Source organism: Pagrus major, chromosome 19 (assembly GCF_040436345.1).
Source record: "Pagrus major chromosome 19, Pma_NU_1.0".
NCBI lineage: Eukaryota > Metazoa > Chordata > Actinopteri > Spariformes > Sparidae > Pagrus > Pagrus major.
Window position 1 is genome coordinate 11753650 of NC_133233.1, and position 18947 is coordinate 11772596.

Here is an 18947-nt window from a genome sequence, read left to right on the forward strand (position 1 = left end):
TGTAGGGGTCGCTAATTACCAAGAAGCATTACTTTTTTTATCACAAAATCCACATCATATTCTCTTGTGAATGACAGTGATACAGTAATGACTGCAATTTCCCCCCAAGCCAATATGGGGTCCAGTAGAATATTTTTGCAAAAGCCACTACATGTATCACCAGCTAATATTATCTTTATAGAATATATTAAACAGATAGTAGTAGTATGGAGTCTATACTATAGACCATGCTGCCAAAAAAGGCTGCTGCTGGTGACAGTCCCTAAAAGTTCACAGTATAACCTGTGTTTCCTGGATTTCACACAGGTTTAAGTAGAAAGTTCCTTTTTTCAAAGGGTACTATGTAGTTTCGGAGAAGAAATTCAAAATCAGAATTTTAATATTTACAATTTTAATGAGGCAACAATACAAACTAGAAGCTAGAAAGGTGGCAGGGTCCGCCACATATAAACAAAGTAAAAACAGTATGAAATTGTGTTGTCCTTTAAGGTCAGTTTGTTTATTCAGTCAAGTTTATACAGGCATAAAAAAAATCAGTCAATGAAGATCTTTCTCTTCTCATTAACATTTTTCACAAAAACCACAAAAAGAGTTGCTGGCAGGTGATGAAGAGTGTGGAAGTCTGAAGGACAAAAAAACAAAAACAAAACTCCAACACGTTTGTTCTATTTTAAAAATTAAAAGGGAAAACTACTGTCATGGTGTCAGTCTGGAGGAACACAGACTCTCACAGAGAATTATGAACCACTTATCAAAAATAAAGTCATCAACAAACATGTGCAAGCCTCTCCTCACAGGTAAAATAAACATGTCTTCCAAAACATGCTCCACTTTTGCCACATATTTTTTAAATAGCCCACAGGACAAAAAACAACAAAATAAAGTCTATGCACTACTAAATTTGGGAGTTGAGGGATGAGGAATAGTTGGAATCAGTTGTTTCAAAGAATCTTAAAGCACCAGAGGCCATTTTTAATGATGATTGGTGTATGATTGATTTTGATGCCTAGTCTAGTACCTGAGAACAGAGTATTAATGAGTTCGGGTCATTGCCGTGTTGTATTTACTGAATTAGCACACATGATCAGGTGGTTTAGCTATAAAGGAGCTTTTATTTAAGGATTTACAAACCAAATCTGTAAAAACAGGTAGATTTCTGATAACAATTTAGCAAACTTAGTCTCTTTTCTCTTAAAATGTTTGGTCTCCAAGGAACAGGTAATGAGCCAACAGATGAAAATGATAGGTACTTGTCTTTAACTTGAGTATTTTCTTGTCATGCCACTTTCTCCTTCTTCTTCATGACATCTCAGAGGGAAATATTGTACGTTTTACTTCACTGCATTAATCTGACAGCTTTAGTTACTAGTTTTACAAATTAAGATTTTTGGACACACAACAGTGGTACAATGTTTGGACTCTTGGCTGGACAAACGAAGCACTGTGAAGGCGTCACTTTGGGTTCTGGGCAGTGGTGGAAAGAGGACTGAAAATCTGTAGCCAAGTATGAATACAGTTACATTACTCAGAGTTTTAATTATTTTTTTTACTTAAATTAATTCCAGTTGTACTCAGTACTCAGTGTAACTAAATAGATTACACGGTGTAATGCATACTTACAGTAAGTAGACTATGAGTCAAAATGCAGACTTGAAAAAAATACTCATTAAAGTACAAGTACCCCCCAAAAAATGACTTAATTACAGTAATTTGAGAAGATGTAATTAGTTACTTCCACCCCTGGTTCTGGGTAACTGTGACAGCATTTCTCACTATTTGTTTTTATAAATAAATGAATGGAGAAAATAATCAGTAGAGTATTGACAGTACACATTAGTTGCAGTTCAATACAAAATAGTACCTGTGAGACTCTTGCTTTCATAAGAATGCAGGACTGATGATAATCTAATCATACAATATAGGCCTATAACAGTCAGGGAGGACATTTAACTGCATTGAGTACTTTTACTTTGAATACTTTAAGTATTTTATTTCAATTGGGCTACATATATTTACTTAAGCAACATTTTAAATGCAGTAATGTTACTTGTAACAGAGTGTGATATCAGTACTTTCACTTGTGTAAAGGATCTTGATAGTCCCTCCAGTCTGAGAAGGAAATGGCCGAAGGGGGCACTTTTCAGGAAAGGGACGCAGCCGCCAGCAGCCTCATCACCTGTCTGTGTGTCAGGAGGTGTTGAACCTTCACCTCCACGCTGACGATGAGTGGCACCGAGTGGACACTTCGCGTGCTCGCTGTGAATTCCTCTCCACGTTTCTAAGATGCGCCGGTGTGACCGATGAACGCTGAACGAACCGGTTAAAATAGGATGTCAACAAGTGACGCAGGAGAGTTGGAGCTCAGAGTTGTTGTAGGAGGAGAGACAGCTACGCCTCAGTACGGGACAGCACGAGCAGCACGGAGTACAGCCGCAAGGTACGTTCACACGGCTTTAAACGGCATTTTAACAACGAGTTTATCGTTAATTTGTATCCTCTGCGCTTCTTTTCAGCCCGTTTAATGTCGCTGCGCACTTTTTGTGACTTGTTTGCGTGCTGGAGACTTTAGAGCCGGGGCTCGAGCGCTTTTCTGTGAACCCTCGCCAAACTGCGTGTATAAATCTGCATGTTTAATGTTGCAACGCGTGTCTTGGAAAACTGCGCGTCTCTCACAGCCGAACGAAGACGTGTCACGATTCACGGCTTGGTTTGAGAAAATTCGGCACTAAGCTGTTCCAGCGGTATGACATTTTATACACGGTTCTCAGCTGGAACCTGCCCACACGTTACTGTGTTTGACAGCTGGATGCGGGAATAACTTGTGAAGAAAGTAAAAATTTTTACTATAGCGTGTTTTTTGTGCTACTTTGGATACAAGCAGCTGTGCTGTTGATCAGTGGCTGCTCACGATTCGTGTGCTCCTTGGTCTTGGTGTACGAAAGTTGCCAGATTTTTGACTGAGGTTTGGTGGGACATGCTCTTCTTGACACTTCCAAAGCGTGACGTAACTGGGGTTGAGTTAACTTGCAGAGGTTGAATGTAGGAATTATGTAAGCAAGTTCTGAACGTAGGTTTTGGGACTGAATGCTGTAGTATATGAATTTATTATTAGTCTAGTTATGCAGCTTACATGCCAACCAGTACTAGATTTGTATGGGTGTATTCAGTAATCCACATAGGCCTACTGTAAACCAGCATCATTTGGTTGATGTATTATAGAGAAGTTCAGCTTTAGTGGCTTAGCAGGCGAGCTCATACATGCACATCCAGGCTTGCAGTATCACAACAGATACACAATGCAGCTGCCTGTGCATGTCCAGAGCTCTACCACTGTTAATTATCTGCACATCCTTGTGTTAATACCCTCTAAACCCATCTACTGTATACCCATCCATAGGCTCAAAGGTAAACAGCTCTGCTGGAAGCCTGACAGACGCTGAAGGTGTGGCAGCAAACAGGGCAGGTCTTACTTTGTCCTGCCAACTTTTTGTTACCGCTCATCTAGTCAGTACAAAGTCATTAAGATCTCCTTGGATGAGTCTCAAGAAGTTTAGGGTGTAAATAATTTGCAGTAGTTTGAACATGGCATGTGTTGAGCGCACACCCACACTTTGGTTCAGGCTGGATCTTAGTGGTTATGTAAGTGTTAGCTGGCAGATAGAGCGGGCACACACCCACAGCGAGGCTGACCTCAAGTGAAGAATACACCGACATACTTGTATGAGACACACACTGCACATAATGGTGCGGCCCAAATAGCCTCTCAAAGGATAACAATTAGTCATCAGCTCGCAAAGCATGCAAACAAACTGAGAGACAGTTCACACAGTGCTGATAACATGTATGTTACATGGCTGCAGCAGCACTGACTGGTGGTTACAGGTTGTTTTATTTTGTCAACACCAGATTAGAGGTCACTAATGCCTGAGATTAATTTTGGGGATTTTACTCTTGAAATGGGACAATAACTCTAACCGTAAAAAACATTAATTAAATCCATAGAAAAAAAGGGTGTCCTTTTACCCTAATGCATTTGAAAAAGTCAGGTTGCACCCAACAATTGCTATCTTTGACAAATAATCTGTCAATTATTTTTCAAGTACTTGTTTTGTTTATCTAAAGCTAGAAAATAAAGACCCAGAGAGACATTTTTAAATCCTCTGCTTGACTGATTCTTGATCTGACTCAGAATGTGTGACCAGCATTTTCCAACATTGTCCATCATTTGTAGACCAAAACTGACAAATAGACTCATGGAGAAAATAATCACAAGATTAATCGATAACGCGATCATCCTGGTCCCTTGGATGCAGCCCTAAAAATATGTTACAAATATATTCACATATTTATATTTTTAGGAGCAAAATCTGCAGTAAATACAATTACAAATATGTGTGCCAATCTTTAATATATATTGTCACCATAACCAGTAAACCTTCCATCTATGATAAGCCAACTGCACAGGACATGGACCACTTTCTCACCAACCTTAGTTGCATAACTGTCGAAAACTGTGTTGCAGTTGAACAATGGTTGTAGAAACTAGCAGAAAAATCTGCTAGGATGACTAAAAGCTGCAACTGATAAATATTTCCACTATTAATTCGTCAGCTGATTATTTTCTCAATCAGTTTTGAAAATTGTAAGATGCTGAGCACAATCTTCCAGAGCCTTGTTCAGATTTAAATAACTTGTTTTGTCCAACCAACAGTCCAAAACCTCAGAACATTTAATCAGTTTATTATAGCAAATTATTGGATCAACTAATCAATGAATTAAGGTATTGTTTCACCAGTAGCTAAAAGTAATGGATAAGTAGTTGTAATATCTGGCAAATGGAGGTCGTACAAATGCAAACATGTCCAAACCTACTGGAAAAAAAGACCAAGCCTGCACCAGGCATGCACAATATGGATTTTTCTCAGCTGATACTGATAACTGATAATCACCTGCTTCGGATGGCCGATACCGATAAGATAACCAATAATTTCACATATTTGTGTTTTAAAAATAAATAATTTACCTGTAATTTATGCACACGTGAAAGTAAGAAAGGCCAAGATGGAGTGAGCAAAGATGAATGAATTAATCTTCTTCTTCTTCTTCTTCTTCTTGTTTCTTGGTGACTCACAAGCCAACTTTCAAGCTGCAAACAGCCATCTGCTGAATTGGAGATTGTAAATGCTGCACCTATTGTCTTTATTCGTCGGCTACAATTTCACAGATACAGATAAATAGCCGATTACATAAAATTCCAAATATTGGGCTGATAATTTATCAGGCAGATAAATATCGTGCATCGCTATGTTGTATTTATTCAATGCTGCAGCCTCTGATCCTCTGCAGACGATGTGGTTTCTCTGCGATGAACAAAGATTGAAACAACAGGAAAGTAAACAGCAACAATTTTGAAAATCAATGAATGGTTCAAGTCATTTTTCAAGCTAAAACACCAAGTATTTGCTGGTTCCAGCTTTTTCAAATGTCAGGAGTTGATTCTTTTTTTTACCATATATGACAGCGAGCTGAATCTGAAGTCTTTGGGTTTTGGACTGTTGATTGGACAACATAAACAAAATAATAATCCACAGATTCAACGATTATAGTTAAACTGCTGCCTTACTATCAATCAGTTCCACGCATGCAATCCCATCTATTGAAGGGTGGAAATTAAGGGTTACTTGAGCGTATTCAAAAGAGCTATGGAGGCACTAAATGTTCCGAACCAGTGGACTCTAAATTTCCTCAAACAAAGTAGACACCAGCGTAAACAATGCAGTTTCACCTTGTGGGAATGCGGCCCCTCATGCTCTGCCATCACAGGCCTACCTCTGCTGGTTAAAATGTCCAAACATGGTTACCTCCAGGTTTATAGCACTGATATTGCTGTGATATGATCTGCTTTCTTCTGTTGCCTCCGGGAGAGGGAGGATTAAAAACACTGAGTACCATCCACATGGAAGGCGTGTTGGCTTTGGCACTGAAGTAGCTGTTGATGATCTCCCTCCCGCCAAATCCTCCCTCCTCATTTTTTATCTGCGTCTCTCTCATGTCATGTCACGTCAGGCTTTTATAAAAGCTTAACAGACATTAAGCTCTAATGGGGCCCATGAGTCGTCCCTGAAGGCAAGGTGGATAGGGATAGGTCGAGACGTTCCATGTTGTTAAGGAAGGTCAAGAGAGACAAATCATCTTCACTCTGTGATCACACGAAGCACTGCAGCTTACACAAAGACTATGGATCCTAAGTAGCAATTTCCATCCACTTATAAACCTCTGAACTGGATAAGAAAGAGAGAAAGGCATCCTGGAATGTCCCGTGACAGATAATTGCTGTAGTTTAATGTGTTATGTTTAATGTACAAAGGTTGCAGTGACACGTACAACCATTTTTAGATTACCGCCTCATTCGTGTTGTGGTGTGATCATCGTGCTCGGCAGTAGGAACACTAGCGTGGGTTCAGCGTTGGGTTGCAGCAGTAAATGTGCATATGCATGCTTTAGTGACTGTGTGAGTGGGTGCGTTAGCTCTGTGCTCTGGTTGTAAGAGAGAAAGTGTGGAGTGAGCAGAGTCGAAAATTGTTATATAACCACAGCTTATCAGTCCAGCACTGCCCTGCTGATAAGATGAGGGAAACATGACTGGTTGAGCTTCCTTACATGAACCTTTAGCACTAATTAGATTTTTTATACAAATCAGATTACGAGAAAGAGAGAACAGTGTATGTAAGTCAGCAGAAAAGGTTAGTGGATTCTTAGAAGATGAGATGAAATGATCACAGAAAATAAATCGGCAGCTATTTATTCAAACAGTCATTTTTCAAGCAAAAACACCAAACTTTGTGTTTTAGCTGTACAAATGTGAGGATATATAGCCCTTTTCACACAGGACTAGTATTACCTGGGAACCTCTCATAATGTAATTGCAGATTAGTCTGTGACCTTAATCCCATGCGAATGTGCTATGTCTGTAATTTGTAAAGTAAAAATTCCACCGCATATTTCCTCCGCATATTTTTTGCCAAACAAACAGTTTCTGTGATAATATCTGTCTTGTGTCGTCAGACAACTTAACTAAGACATTTGATCACGGCTCATAATCAACAGCAGTCAACAGCTGTGCTATGAGTTCGGCTATATTGACGTTTAAAAGTGATGACAGAGCGTTAGGAGCATATTCAAGTACAGCCACAAAGCATCTTTTACTTGATCTAACAGAGCTGCAACGGTGTATTTATGCTTGTAACACATGCAGAAAGTAGGCAAATTAACTCACAATTATTTAATGGCTGCTGAAGAACAGATGCTTCTCTTTTGAAAACAGATGTTACACAGAGTCTTGACATGATATCCAGGAGATAATGTCAGGAAATCCGAGTAAAATACAGACTTTGCTTATCCTGTGAGAATGCGCCACACAAAACACAAACGTTGGGTGGTAATTTCTAAATTACAAGAGGTCTCCTGGTAGTACTAGACCTGTGCGAAAAGGTCTTGTGATAGTAAACTGAATGTCTTTGGGTTTTGGACTGTTGGTTGGACAACAAGATGTTATCTTAGGCTGAAGCAATATGAGACTGAGACTTTAAAAAACAAAACAATGAGCCAAGAAAATATTCACCAATTTTATGCTGGGCCAGAAATTGGATGCTCAACATTTAGGCTTGATTAATGTTTGTGGATTAAAGGGCTACAGTGTAAGTCTATGCACACAGCCACTGGAAATATGCCAATTCAACTACATGTTGGGGCTACAGAGATACCAAATGGGGACTACAAGAACAGTTTCTGATGCAAGTAGATATTGTCGCTGTGGGGGATATGATTAAGGCACAGTTATGTATGATACATCTGTGTAGTAGGTGGTGCTAGAGACAGGTGAAATCCGACAGCTATGAAACAGAACATAAGCTGCAGGTACAGTATCTACAGTAGGACTGTGATTACGTTCTTGTGTTGACCCACTGCAAGAAGCACTGTCCCAGCTGCTTCACTGTGGGGCTGCACAGTCACCTGCAGGATATGAACTGGAGCCACCGTAAAAATCTTTTTGCATTAGAAAAAGTCTTAAAGATTTTAACTTTTTCTGGGGGTTTCTTTTCTCTTTTTTTTCAGAGAACAGCAAAATGAAACATTCAGTGAAAGGTTCAGGCACCATTGTGATGGAACCGCAACTGGACAGCAGTGTCACCTTCAAGAAGAAACTCACAAAGGTAACACACAAACATCAGATGCACATGATGCACACATTGTGTCCGTCAAATGTTTGAATTTACAGCAGTGAGCAGAACATAATCCCCTACTCTGAATCTATTACAGCACTAAAACAGGAAGAAGCTGCCCATTGTGGTGATTCACAGGTCCAGACCCAGAAGCCAATTGGACCCAGATTCACCTCCGGCCTCTTCGTCAGATTCTCCAGGAAGCTAGGCCCTGACAACCCAGTGCCAAGAATCAAGAAGAATTTAGACCCCTGTCTACACAGGTAAATAAGGAATAGACTTACGCTGTTACAAATGTTAATGAAATTGAGCACTGACCATGAATGCAGACTCAATAAATGATTTCCCCCTGAGTCACAGTTCAAGGAATAACATGACTTCACTCTTCAGTTAAGACATGGGTGTAGATAAATACTTAAAACATTCATCAGGTTCCTTAGGCCATTAAATATTTCAGACCAGGAAGGGGAGCACCTGGTCCATGACAATGTTTTATGCAGTATATGGGTTTTTAACCCAAGTTTTTAAGCTCAAGTTTATCATGATGTAATTCCATTGTTGGGATAATCGTAAATCAGGATGATCGTCAATATCCTTACATCAGTGATATGAAAAATCTGTCTAGTTTGACAACGTTGATATTGACTTTCTAATTTATATTCAATTGCCGTAAGGGAGAGCACACATCTTTCCAGTCATCCCAAAATCCTAAGCCCGGTACAATGGCTGAAGGCACACTTGACCCATTATATTCCCACAAAAAAAATGTTGGATGTGTTGAAATACTATGGATAGACAGGAAGATGAGGTGCCCACCTGCTGAACCCACCCACTCATGAGGTGCCAAGAGTTTCCCACCCCTGTTTGTTATCTTAAAACAGGTCTTAACCATTCCCTCAACTTTCCCAACAATGAGTTGTTTCATCATGATTGGGAAGTTGTACAAGCCAATATCCCAGAAGCATTTTCTGAGGTCTGGAACAGGTACATCTGGCACTTATGATCGTATCATTTTCAGAGTTGCTGAAATCACAAGTCATCGCCAACATTTAGTCAAACACTAACTGAACCACTGAACCCTGTCTGCATACTTTAGCCTGTGACACACTAACTAGAGCGGTCAGCCCCTTGTATAAACAAGGAAGTGCAAGATAATTATGTAACCCCTAAGAGTAGGTTGGACATGATTGCATTTATATGTGTTTGTCTTGTCATGAGTTGACAGTATGTTTGTATTTGTTCGCAATTTGAACTTCACACTTCTTGCCCTGATAGCCAGTATAGGCTAAAAAGCTCTTACCACCCTTTCAGCAGCCCAGCTTTACAGTCTTTACCCAACTTATCATGAATCATTTACCTGCAGGCTGATTCTTTGCATGACAGTACTTCCTGTAGTCAGCAGCACAAGAGAATCGGAGTCATATTAGGTTAGACTTGTTGGTTTTCTGGTTGCATAATTGCTTTAGAAATTGTGTATTATGGAAAAAGGAAGTATGTGCCGTACATTTTCCTGAGGCATACTGGAATACATGTGATGCAATGCCAAAGATTACATTAGCCTTGTGACTAGAGGTCATTGATATGACTGGCTTTATAGGCTCAAGGGAGAACACACCCATTTTTTCTGCCAGCGAGCCACCTGCATTCTTTCATGCCATCCAACATGTCCTTATATAGACATGTACTGAGTGTGTGTGTGATCATGTGTGGTCAATGTGCCGCCATGCACATGAAAATACCATGCAAGTGCTGTCATAATTTCGTAAAAGGTGTGACTTTAGTGCACCTGTGACAGTGGGAAAACTGTTAAGTAAAGAGAGAGGGAGGAGGAAAGGAATGCTGACCATCTTGTTGATCAGCATTGCTGTGGCAAAATGATCTCCATGTGATCCTCAACTGTTTCACAGAAACATTACAGTAGAGCACAGAATATATGTATATATACATCACTGCAAGTACATTTACTGTAAACACATAGAAGAGTACAGCTTACATGATAAACAAAAACAAAACTCAAGTCAGTTAGATTATTTAATGCTGTGTCATATTTATTCCTTACTACCTTCATTTCTGACATGCATATCACATCCAGCAGTAACAATAATGAAGTGTTATTTATTTATTTAAGGGAAATCCAACAGCTGCCCGGTGTGTCAGAAAACTGATTGTTGCTCTTAAAGTTCATATGTAGGGGAAACAAAACTTTTTTTGCATACTGTACATTATGTACAATCTACAGTTACTTTGCCAAGTCTAATCCCAGATAGTATTCCTAATGGGTTTCATGACTTCTTTCTCCTGTTTTACCAGTTTAACTGAAACACAGAGGGCTGCGACTGAGATCAGCAACTGTCAGGTAAGAATTCGCCACAATCTTGATGATCATTAATAATGAATGAATGTTTTTCGGACTCACGCTAGAGTCGTTATAATGTAAAAAATAAAAAATAGACAAATAAATTTAATTTCCTTTTTATCTAAAATATTCTGCACCAGTCAATACTTGCAGTACCATTATAATTTAAAGTGACAAGTTCATAGTCTCTGATATTCCTTGAAAACCAGATGAAGCAGTTTACTGTGAAATCATCACAACATAATAAGTGACATTGCGTACTCTTGAAAACATGAGTCTGGTTATTATTTTAAGAGTTAGAAAAGACAGGGTGTGTGTGCTTTTGTGTGTGTCCTTGGAAATCTTTCATGTCTTTCAAAATAACCTGTTTGTCAGGGCCTGAATCTCTTAAATAGCTACACCATGGGAACAGACACTTAAGCAAAGCTCTGGCGTCTGCAAGCCAAAAATTTGAATATGAGATAGGCCACTGTTGCATACAGTAAATTACAGAAAGCATTTTACTTTAGTGTGCAAGTAATTTGCATTGGTATGATTTGATAAGGTCAAGTTGACATATGAAAAGAGTTAGGCTTTAATGATACAGCTAGACATATCTAATAAGTGGTTACAGTAAAGAAATCAAATGTGGAATGTTATGTGCTCATGTGAATTGTTTGCACAAAAATAATTTAATAAAGTTAATTTATAATGAAGATTCTCATTTGGTAAAACAAAAAAAAAAGATTAACATCTGGTCAATTGCAATAATTCCTCTTCTCTTTACAGGTTAATGGAGAAACATCACCAACGGACATCACTATAAAGGTAGCCGGTGACTCTCCAAGGATCCCAGCCAAGAAGAAAGAAGAGTTTATCACAGTTGTTTGCAATGAACTGGAGATTTCCCGGGACTTGAGTATAACTCACAGTTTCTCAAATGGGGAAGTTCAACCATATGAGTGTAATGGCTTGCGCACACTTGATTGTGGGTCACAACCAAGGACTTGCACTAGATCAGTTGAGTTAGAGGAACTTATAAAAGAACATACAAAGCTTGAGAAACAAACTGATCCTGTGGAACTATCCAACCCAACTAGAACCATGCTGTCTTCCACTGTGGTAACAGTTCTTGCCCCACACTTAAGTGGCCGACTAAGACGGACCAAAAGGTTTGACGGAACTGGCAGTTCAGAAGCCCAGGGAAATTTACAAGATGTGACAAACACTATGGAAAACCGTACACAGGAACGCTTTCAGGGGACTATGGACAGGCCATTGACAGAAAGGTCGCAAGCCCAATCAAGGTTGCCATTTCCAGGTACCAGGAGCAATACAGTGGGCTGGTCAACTAATAGTGGTCCTGCAAGTTTGGACTATGAATCCAAGAGGAGAATGATTCAGACTGTCTCTTTGGATGTAAACTCTGGAAGGATGGGCAGTAGGAATAGAGATGCAGGTGCTTTAGGCCCTGTAGCCACAAATGTAACACCTGTGTCTCCCTTCTCCCCTGGTTCAAATGAACAAAGGAGGAATCCACAAACAGGTCATCAAGGAGAACTGTCATCTTTAAACTCAAAACCAACAACCAGCAGTCTACTTCTGTCTTTGAGAAGATTCAACTCCAATGGCAAGAACTCTAATTCAGCCTCCACACTTTCTCAGATAAACCCTTCACCTCTGAGCAGTTCGCCAAGTGATCGAGATGGAAAAGCATTCACAACATACCTTTCTCAAAGCATTAACAACAATAATGTACAAGAGAGGTCAAAGACCCTCCTCTCTCCATCGTCTTTTTCTTATAAGACAACTGAAACTGGGCCCACCCTTTCCCCATCATCTTCCAATCAAAGAGGAAGGACCACATTTGAATCACGGTTCTTTCCAGCTTCACCTACAAACAAAGATGCAGAAGATGCTCCATTTACCCAACAACCTCAAACAACATATAGGACCCAGTCCAGTCTTTCATCTTCCAAACAGGCATTTCTAAGTGGTGGACCATCAGAGAGGCAACAAAGCTGCAGGGGCTCAAGTACAGACTTATTCTCAGAGAGCTCAGTCTCCTCATCCAGACATACCCCATATGACCTCTCTGCCCTCCAAAAAACACACTCCCTCCCTAGAAGGACCACTCTGACATCCACATCCTGGTGGAAACAAGTTACCCAGGAATCTGGTCCCCCCCTAAAGCTCAATGATGCACCTAACATCAAAGACAGGCCAAACACACCCGTTGTTTCACCCTGTAATGATAAATATGACTTGGCTTCTCCAAGTCCAATTGACAACAAAATATTTAGCAGTCCAATCCCCAATAACAGAGACAACAACAACACAACAACAGAGTCAGTATACAAAGGTAACATGAACCTTTGTACAAAGACACAGGGAGGAACTCACAACCTCAGACAAAGAAATGCTGAGGATTCACGTGACCATGATTCAGACAGGCTTGTCAAACAGCAACATGGCTCCAATTTAAATATCAGGGAACCACAAAAGCTTCACAGTTTGCCTGATGTTCTGTCCGATTCTAAATTTAGCAGAGCTACAGCACAAACAATACTGAGTCACACAAAAGATCTCACCAAACATGACGCAAGTAATAGTTCATTTACAGCGAATGTAACTGAATTACCACCTACTTTGCTAAATCCCAAAAGCCCAGAAACACCCACTGAGAGCAGCAGCAAATACAATAACAATCATTGTACATCCAATACCAACACCACTCCTGCATCTCCTCACAACAAGAACCCTCAAAGGTTTACCAAACCATCTCTTTCTCTTGCTACCACCACTCTCACTAGTCAAGCTCCTGCCTCCAAAACTGCCTCTGGTCTCCCCCTATCTGCAAACACTAAAACTAGTTCCTCCTTTTACTCTAATCCAGTTGCTTCACAGAGCAATATTCATGCTTCATCATATACCGGCTCTTCTTCCCAAACACCCAAATTCACGAAATCAGTTAACGTCACACCTCTTGGCTTTGAAAGAACTTATGCTTCAGTTCCAAAGCCTTTTCATCCTAAAACTGTGTCCAGCCTGATTCCCACAGTCAGTGCTTTGTCTAAAACAAACTACAGTCCTGTACAGTCCACTGCTTCCACCATCTCTTCATCTACCCCTGGCAGCCATCCTGCAGCCACAACTGTCCCCAGCCAATCCCTCCTTACTCCTCCTCTCACTCCTGCCCTTTCATCTTCTCCCACCACGTCTCTCTTAACCCCCCCTTCCACACCAATCATTACCAGCCCCAACTACTCAGACAGTTCCAGCCCTACGGAAGGGAGGACATTTTCAAGCAGCCAAGAAGGAGGCATAAAGAAACTGCGTCCCAATGGAGAGGCAAAGAGAGTGAGACGAGTGACATTTGAGGACTCGGTGGATCTGCAGCATTCTGAGCCCATCACAGTTGAGAAGCCAGAGCCATCTCATGTCCCAACAAGCTCCCCATCTCCTTCCAGGTCCTCACGAAGCGTGAGAGCGCCATCCATCTTTTCTTTTCTAAGATCAAGCAGTCCGACCACAAGTACACCTCCTCTTTGCTCTCCTACTCCTAAGACCTCCAGCATACAGGTGGTGAAAGGGGAGAAGTATCGATCCTTATCATCTGACTCTGCTGATTTAGTATCCAGAGAGCGTGAGAGATCTAAGCAAAGACCTAGTGACACTTTGATCTCTGACTATGGAAGAGGGGACACACCCAGACAGGAGAGGACACTTTCAGTGGAGTCTGGCACAGTTCAGTGCCATTCCTCTGCTCCTCTCTCCCTCCCTCCAGACTTTTCAAGTGGTTATAAGCTTCGATATAGCTCCCCACCTTACTCCGCTCTCATGTCTTCCAGGTCAACACAGGGCGAAACTAAGACAGTAACCCCCAGATCACCCCTCTTTCAACAGCCCTCACAGTCAAATTATACCTCACATCTATCCACACATACTGACTCAGTTGCAGTCAACACCTTACTTATGTCCAAACCCCCTCTGTCACCCATCAGTCTGCCAAGGCCCCTATCGTTGCCATCCCAAACCAAAACTGCCACCAGAGAAAGCTTAAAGTGTGGGGTTTCAGAAACTGATCAACTCAACAATAATCTTCACAAGAACAGCCAAGATCGCCAGAATGACCAGATATCACTTGTCAACAACAGAGTTAATATCAGCTCACAGTCTCTGCCAGGTGATAGGGCACACAGCTCCTCTACATTTGTAACCGAGACTCTGGTTTACAGGGTGAAATCTAAAGAAGATACAGCTACAGTTGCCCCAAAGGACACCACACCTCTGCAACATATTGCAAACGCACCGATTTCTATGGTGACTAATTTAAGTCAGCAGTCACACAGGGTGCAGAGTAAAGAAGCAGCAGGTAAACCACGTAGTCCTCCAGATCAAGGATCCAGTGGTAGCAGCTCAACAGGGAGTCAGCCCACTGATGGTGAAAGCTCCAACAGAAGAATGAAGGAGAATGTACTTGGTAAAAGCCGATTTTTTTCAATGGAGAGCAACAATGAACAAAGCCCAAAGAGAAGCAGATTTGCACTGAAGAAAAGTGTCAGCACACCAAACTCCAGTCTATCAAGATCAGAGTCAGACAGGGCCAATAAGACTAATAATAAAGTAGACCAGGTCCTTAACAAACTGAGACAAACATTCAGCACTAGACGGATTGATGATGACTTGTCGTTCCCATGGAAGTGGAAGCGAGCCTCTCAAACACCTTCTGTTAGCGGATCAAGTGACATCAGCAATGTCAGTGATGCCACTGATGACAGTTCCAAAACTCCAGAGAAGCGAGAGCAGGAGAAAGGGATGGTGCTGAAGGACAATGAAAAGGTAACTGATGTTACGAATAGATGGGCACAAAACAGATACACTGTCACATCACCCTCTGCTTCCGGGAGCACAATGATGGGAGATAAGTTTTACATTTGGTCAGACAGATCAACTACAGAAACTGACCAAGACGAGCAACATGCTTGTGCAGATCACAAGTCTGAAAGTAAAAACAAACCTCATTTGACAATCCACAGCCCAACAACTGACCAGTTTGACTTTTACAAAGAAAACAGGACAGATTATCAACCATCAAACCAGTTCCTGTCTTGTAGAGACCCCAGTCCTGGAAGGAGCTCTAATCCCTCTTCTGCTTGTCCTACTCAGTTGGGAAAGTCCACATCCAGCCCCAGGAGCCCCTTCTCACCCTTCTCCTCTCTTTCCCCTCTCTCATTTCCTTCACCTGATAATACAGATGACAGTGTCTTCTACAGTCCAAAGCTACAGCGTCGAAGAGAATCCTCCTCACCATGTGAGCCAGCAGAGGGGATAAGCCTGGGGGGTTCAAGAAGAAGCCGGGCATCCACTGGTCCTCCAAGTGCAAGTCTAGGACAGGACAAGGAACGCTTGGCATCCTCCTATGCAGACTTAAAGTACGGCATTGAGCCTGGGAGGTCATTTTCTGTGAGTTCAGTTTCGTCAAGTCGACCATCAGGGCCTGGTCGCATCTCCACTGGATCCAGGTTCATGAGTGTGGGTGACCTCTCTCAATCTGGCTTGACTTGTGGAGGCACAAGCAAGGATCTGGATCACTGGTCTGTTACTTCTGATTGGACCACACAATATGATTGCCAGCCCAGTAAGGATGGTCGAATGTCATATTTCCCCAGTGACCCTGGTAAAATGAGATCGAGATCTCTTCCTCGATCACTGACGAGGTGCTTGACAAATTGGAGCTCCGGGGTCTCTGCTTCTCCACCTGTAAATACCACAACCTCAAAGCCAGCACGCCTTTGGAGCCCAAACATGAACATTTGTCACTTTGCATGGGATACAGAAGGCCCTCCGACCCCTCCTCCAACACCTCCGCTGTCACCAGCAACCAGGCGAATGTCCAAACCTCCCAGCCTTTCCTCCCCTACCTTTCCGAGCTCACCAGGAGCACCACAGCCAGCGGACAGCCAGTCCTCCAGAGGGCGTTTGCCCTCCAGAGGTTATGTAACCAGCCTTAGCACTTTTGAGGAGTCTTCAGACAGCGGCTCAGACACAACAACAGATGATGAATATTACTTAGAAACAGGTGAAGGAGAAGAAAAAGAGACAGAATTGTAAAAGCAGAATAATTTCTTTAAATCCCCCTTGCTGTCAAGTCTCTGATCCTGGACTTCATTACCTACAAAGAGAGGGACATGAGAACGAAACATCCACAAGAAGAAAGTTGGGCTTACATGTAATGTAAAGAGACCTCTTCCTGTCTCTTGTTTTTTTTTTTGTTTTTTTTTTATGTTTACTCTCTCATTGCCACAGCGGGGACGTGAGGACAATAGGGACATATGGTTGCCTGCATGATTTGCTTTTCTAAAGTGGTGGTTGCTGTCATGTCAAAAAGACACTAAATGAGCAAGCATGATATTATCGGCATAGGTTTAAAGATGTGTGTATGTACAGTGTAGTAAATATAATAGATCTGCAATCTAGGGATATTAAACATTGTTTAAGACTTGTGTAACATTTACAATTAGGACAGTTGCATGGCACGATTGAAGAAATGTACATCTGTTTAGTTGTTTTAATGATCAAACTACTGTGTAAGGTGAGAATTTTGACATAAGGCTTATCTTTAGGTTTCCATTTCATCCTGCTACTTAGTAAGTGCTGAGGTAATGTGGATTAATGTGGTATCATATGATATTTCATCTGTTTTCTTCTGTTGTTTGAAGATTGAAATGATTCATGGTAAATGTTTTAAGCATAAAGCAGATCCAATTTATTTTCTTTGCCACATATTTTTAAACTGGCAGAGTGTAAAAAGTTTTGTTGAAGAGGTTTTTAAATTCTAGGATTAAATATAATCACACTGTATGTCAAGAAATAACATTTGTTATCAGATATTATTAAAGTACTCTATACAGTGCTTGCGCTTATTTGCACACTGACAAATTTTAAAGTCTTAATATATGTTTTATAAATAAATGTAATATTTCCAACTAGAACTCATGTTTTTGGATTTATGTTTGTGTTAAATTTGTGTTTCTGCTTAACAAGTTGGAAATACTCTTCCTGCTGCTTGATGACCAACTTTAACCAGCTTGAATTCTCACCTTTTTCCCATCCCGCATGCCAAAATAAGTGAATAGGTACGCTAAGTATTGGCATGACAAACCGATGATTCAGTGCCCAGGGCTTCATTCCGCTGTGCAGGAGACGATATTAATCACAATACTGTGCTGGGTGCTATCTACTTTAAATGGTGTCCGCCATGGGTGGGGCTGTTGTAACAGTTTCACATTATTCAAATGGGTGTTCCCTTTGTTCTTGGCTGTGGCAGCACATAAACTGTTATGGTGATGGGAAGATAAAACGTCCATTAGACTGGGTGGATTGAGTTATTGCATGTGTGTGTTTGCTGGCAGTGTACTTTGTGTCAATTACTTTCTCTTCTCTGTATGATTTTTACCAGAGAGACATTCACACTGACACAATACAATCTGCTTTATATTATTAGCCGTGACATCATCAGGGAAAGGCATGGCTGCTTCACATCATGTGTCACAGTCTTCAGAGCAGTGATTTTGAATCTGTTTTTCCATCTTATGTCATCATAACAACAGCGCAGCACTGGTGACATGGCAACGGTGCAACACTTCATCAACCGGTAGCCTCATCCAGAGCCCTAGTTTCTCCTGGTAAAGACTTGGAAAAGGCACAAAGCTGAGTCCATGGGGGGGCTGATAAAAGAGACTGACAGAGTGTATCTTGTATTTTGTGCAGTGATTGGAGCACAAGCAGCAATATTTAAGGCCTACCATAGGCTATTTTCTTGGTCTTGGGTTGTATAAGCCAACAGAAACTTATTTTGCTTGTTTAAAGGTTACTTGAGTTAAATAAACTTGCATTCAATAATTAATATTTTACTTTCACTTTCAGATTCTTTAAAACTGACTTTTTAAATCACTTCGCATCACATTATATAAAGTCTGTTAAGCTGCAGGCTCTGCAGTATAAAGGTTAAACATGCACACAACAGCAGTATCAGCTTTCACCCAGCAATAAATTGGAAGTTGCAGCACTTGGCATGCTCATGCCAGGCGATTGTTTTGTGTGTGTGTGTGTGTGTGTGTGTGTGTGTGTGTGTGTGTGTGTGTGTGTGTGTGTGTGTGTGTGTGTGTACATGCATGTTTGGCCTGCGCAGAGCGTTTAGCAGGTGCAGTTGTCCAAAGTCAAACAAAAGAGGTTACCAAACCAGAGGAACTGCTTTGAACACTGATATAAAGGAGAGCAACCATTTTTTCCTTTTCTTCAGTGTGTTACATCGGTTCATGTGCATGTAAAAGGTCTGAAAAATTTAAAGCCCAAAGTCTGTGCCAATGGGAGCTCTTCTCTCCCAC

At 41.1% G+C, this 18947-nt stretch overlaps 1 long non-coding RNA gene across 1 annotated transcript; it reads left to right on the plus strand.

Moving 5' to 3' along the window:
- Positions 1-2266: 2266 nt before the first annotated feature.
- LOC141014447 (uncharacterized) lies at positions 2267-17552 on the plus strand. The gene is made up of 5 exons (XR_012180495.1): positions 2267-2437; positions 8116-8213; positions 8320-8485; positions 10533-10578; positions 11347-17552. It is a non-coding gene; the product is annotated as an uncharacterized lncRNA (long non-coding RNA).
- Positions 17553-18947: the final 1395 nt, after the last annotated feature.